This window comes from Saccostrea cucullata, unplaced genomic scaffold (genome assembly GCF_032062105.1).
Source record: "Saccostrea cucullata isolate Sc308-1 unplaced genomic scaffold, CSIRO_AGI_Scuc_v1 ctg470, whole genome shotgun sequence".
In the NCBI taxonomy this organism is placed as follows: Eukaryota; Metazoa; Mollusca; class Bivalvia; order Ostreida; family Ostreidae; genus Saccostrea; species Saccostrea cuccullata.
This window is the reverse complement of record NW_026920893.1, coordinates 126,744-131,643: the sequence shown is the minus strand read 5'-3', so window position 1 is coordinate 131,643 and position 4,900 is coordinate 126,744.

Below are 4,900 nucleotides of genomic sequence, written 5' to 3'. Positions count from 1 at the left end.
TTGAGGATATTCTTTAGATGTCATACATTGATTTAGGTCATTCGAATCGGGATTTATGTAATGGACGTGTCCAAGTGCTTGATAAGGAACATTACTAATGGAAGAAATCAGGTCGCCGAAAATGAAGTTTTGGAAAAGTTATAGCATTGATCAATTTATCATTTATCTTGTATGAATAGTAAATATGTAAAGATAGAATTATATATCGCCGTGGGGTCAACATCCTCTGTGGAAATGTTAGCGAGACGCAAATTTAGCGATTTGTCCTTAAGAATGTGTAATTTAGATCATGATAGTAAAAATGTTTTATTTATTCTATTTTTATCAATTTAGGTCATATAAATATATCATGTATGCCTTTCTTTGTTTTGAAATAATATATATACATATTCATAAAGTATTCCCGTATCTTTTTGGTAACCAGAGGTACATACTTCATTGATACAATAGTTGAAGCATTCTTTGGAAAAATCGTAAAGATCTAATTTGGGGACTTTTCTGTACGTTTATCTGTTGCGACATTATTGCTGGGTTTCTTGAATGTTTAGTTTGCTGAACTACTCTGCATACTGTGACATAATTGGGTCAGTGTTGTTGAAATACTGTAGAAGTACCTTTATCCGCGTGGTGTTAATTAACGCTATGTACGCGGTCACAAATTTTCCGCGGAAAATAGTCCCATCGTACTAAATTCAAACATAGGGCATATAAGGAGACCCTCAAGATATCTGCGTATTTTTTTATCAGCGGGTTTAACAGAAAAAGAGATTCCGCGAAATTATGACCCAGTTGAAAAAAGTACGTTTACAGTACCATTATTCCTGGAAAATGGGGAAAACGTTGATATGTTCAAATAGAAGATTATTTTGATGTATATAAATGCAAGATGTTGAGATTTTACAGGTTTAGAAAGAAACACTGAAAGCTTTTAATAGATTGATAGAAAGTTTAACTATAATTGGTTCTTCATGTATGCATAGAATAGGCTTTCGGAATTACTTTAAAAATGAAATCTTGAAATCGTGCTTGAATAAGAAAAAAAAAGCATTGTCCAAAACTAACTACAAACGGAGTACTTGCTGCTCATACTTCATGAACATGCACGCGTAAATTGCTAGATAGTGCGAAGTACTACGAGGCTTGTCCGGAAAAATCGTGCACAAAGTGTTTTTCAAGAAAAGTAATGGGCGCATCAATCTGAAATTTTCAGGTAATGTTTATTAATCATATTTTACGTGCATCATTATTATACAATTATTGCTGTGTTTTGAGGTCAATACAATGATTTAGCCATCTGAGTAGTACAATATTCACCGAGCCCGGAGGGCGAGGTGAATATTGTACTACGAAGATGGCTAAATCATTGTATTGACCGAAAAAAACAGCAATAATTGTTTTATCATATGATTCACTAATAAAATGATAAAACCCATTACTTGTTTGCATTTAATTAAGTCCTATCCAAATACAATTAAGAGAAGCAGAATTAAAATGATAATCAACCTTACCGGTCTTATTTATTTATTTTTTTAAAGTTTTTTTTTATCAATTTTAGTTGCCATGAAAAAAAAAATATGTCAGTTTTTTTAGGATAGATTTATAAAGGAAGGATTATTATCAGGGAAAACTGACTGCCAAAAAAGTAAATATTGTTGTTCAGTAAAAGTGTCGGAGGGGTGTCTCTGCATCCCCTCTTACCACCTTCACCCGAAAATATATATTCGTTTGTTTTGTTCACATAAAAAAAAAGTCATAGTAGTTTAAATGGCTTTCCAAAACAATTTGTATCAATTTGGAATTTCCCGATCTATTTTTAGATCAATGTAGAGGAAATAAATCCTTGTATTGACCTGGAACGTCACGTGCAGGTCAATACAACGTAGTATTTTTCTAACATAGTTGGATCTCAGCCAATCAGAGAGGTGGTAATTATTCAATCATATAATAATATTTGGTAATCTATAGACAATAATAAAAGATTTAATTATGCTTGAATGTACACAGGGTACGGTCCTACTGCACACGGTCAAATAACCAAGGTTTTATTAGAGAATACACAAGTATTAATAATAAAAGTTTTAAATACATAAAATTGGGATAAATATTATATTTAGTAGATTCCACAATCTAATTTGTCGTCTTTTTAAAATTTTCAGTGCATTTAGCAAATTTTTGACAGTTTCCCGAGCATTCGAAATTGGAAAGTGGTAAAAACAATAAAAAAAATGGCAACCTTTGATGACGTTACGGTGCGTAAGTGCATTTTTTTGATTCGAGTCCCCGGGTAGTACGAAATATACGGACAAACATATGCAAAAGCAAAAAACGTTGTCACTGCTGACCGTCAATATACGATTGTCTATAAGTTGAATTATGGTGTGAATATTGTCCGTAACTTACTTAAAAATCTTCAGAAGATAGTATGTGTGTGCCATATTGGTACCTTAACTGCTTAGGTAGACCTAAGTATGTGCATCGATGAAATTTATAAATGTAAGTGGGACTTATCCAACTTTATTTTTAGCAAAGATGAAACATGCTTTGGAAACTTTGACGTTATCATCCGTGCGAAGTAAGGCGATACAATACTTAACCTAACGTACTCTTTAGATTAAAATAGAAACTGACAAGGCCCTACATGTGTCTACAGTGTGTCCTTAACAAAGGATCACTTTTGTTCTTGAACTTTGATCAGGTAGCTATCAAGTATACTGATGTTATGTAGAAATTTATTATATGTCTATGTATACACTTTTCTCTGGTTAAGCAGAAATGGTATTTCTTTTGAAAAAAAGAAAGAAATAGTCTTTCACCTAAGGAAACTCAAAATCTAAGGAAATATTCATCCAGCGCACTTCATCAACATATCAAAACATCTGCATTTTTCTAACTAAATTTTTTTAGTCTCGGTAATTTTACCTACTGTAATATAAAAAGTAGGGAGTCAGTTGGTCAAAAATATTAAATATAATACATCAAACTATATGGAAAATGAGCGTAACAATTTATCATGAATTTGACCTTGATACTAGCTTAATGATATCTAAATTCTGGGGTTCTCCCGGGCAATAAGTATCGTTTTCTTTAAAAAATGAGGTGGGAGGGGTACGACTTACCTGACAAACCAATAAGACAGGGAAATTGTTCAGTTGTAAGTTGAAAAAAAGTTACCTTGAATTTTAATCTTAACATTTAACATTCACCTTCAACCTCTACACATATCCCTTATCTCAGTAGTAAATAAAACAGTAATATGTATATTGAAACGTGCTCATACCAAATTAAGTGATGAGAGACAGAGAGCTAAGTAGACAGACAAACAAATGTTTGGCTTGCTGAACTTTAAGTACATGTAGCTTGTACCCTTTTTGCTGTTTCCTAATTAAATCAAAGAAATTGATATAATGCTGAGTCTACTGTGTCTCAAATAGGTCAGTGTTATTAAAATAAATTTGTTACTGGAAAATGCCAAAAAATGTTGAAATATTTGAATACATGTAGAGGATGTACGTAAATGCAAGACGTTGTTGAGTTATTGCGGGTTTAGAAAGAAACTCTTAAAGCTAACATAAATTGATAAGATAAAAAGATTAACTCTAAATATGTCTTCCTGTATGCATAGTAATGGCTTTCGGCTTCACTTGAGAAATGTTTCCAATACTTCATGTGTTAATTGCTAAATAGTGCGAAGGACTAATGTTTGTAATTCTAGAATTGTACTTTTTTATTACAATGCCGAATTTAATAGGAAATTATCTCCATATTCACTCGAAGTCTCATTGGCATTTTTAAACTTGATTTTGCTGTTTTATTATAGTAGTATTTTTGACTATTTTCTCTGTATAATCATTCCTCTAAACTAATGAAGGAACTTCAGAGTGATCTATTGAATTGCGGGTCAATGGTTTGAAAATTTCGGACCGGCAATCTATTGGAACAACAGTACCAATAAACGCACACACCATTATACATGTATAAGGTAAAAAAAAAACCCAGACTAATTAATCAATAGACCAGAGTGTTTTCCCTCGATTCCCCGCTTTCATATGAATGTCCTAATATATATCATTCAAAAGTAATCACAGTTAACATTCTTATTTTTTTAAATCAGGTAAAACTGAAATCAAAAGCATTAAACATGAAGGTCAATTTTAAGAGATCAAAACTCAAGGCATGTTCCGAAGCATCTTGTGGCATATCAAGTATAAAAGCCCTGTCTTGTCTCAATCTAAAGCTGTAAGGAACACGGTTATTAAGGGATTCCATGTTCCCCGCTGAAGTGAAAAAAAGAAGAGAATGTGCTGTCCCGGGAGGGAGGGGGAATAGAGAGAGTTGTGCCACTTTAAGAAGGGCAGGAGGGGCATAAGGAGTAATCAAACGTAATTTAAAAAAAAAATAGCACATAGGGAGTTTTGGTAAAATGCCATTGCAAAAGCTTTAACATTCTCGCATGGAAACGAAAGTGTTAAAACAGAAAGAATTTTCAAACTTATGGCCTTGACTTTTTGAAATCAAAATACTAAAAAATACTAAAAAATGGTATATTTTTGTCTTTGAACATTTGGCAGGTAGCTATGAGGGGTGATCAAAAAGTTCGCGATCTAATTGAATAACTTCCATAACAGAAATGATTTAAAAATTAATCCTCTCCGATTTAATGCAAATCTGTAACTGTTCTGCGCATGCGCAAATCACGTGATATAGGCAGTCACGTGACCCCCTCCGTAGCTTTCTGTCACAAAAGCTGAAAGATTTTTCTGAGTTTTATATATCTCTCCATGTAAGTTAATTTTTATAACAAGAACAGTTTATTTGTCAGAAATTGTCAAATCTCGGCAACGGAATTGGTGAATAAGAATATCCTTTCCAAAAATAAGCATGGCGACCATCAAAACCCAAA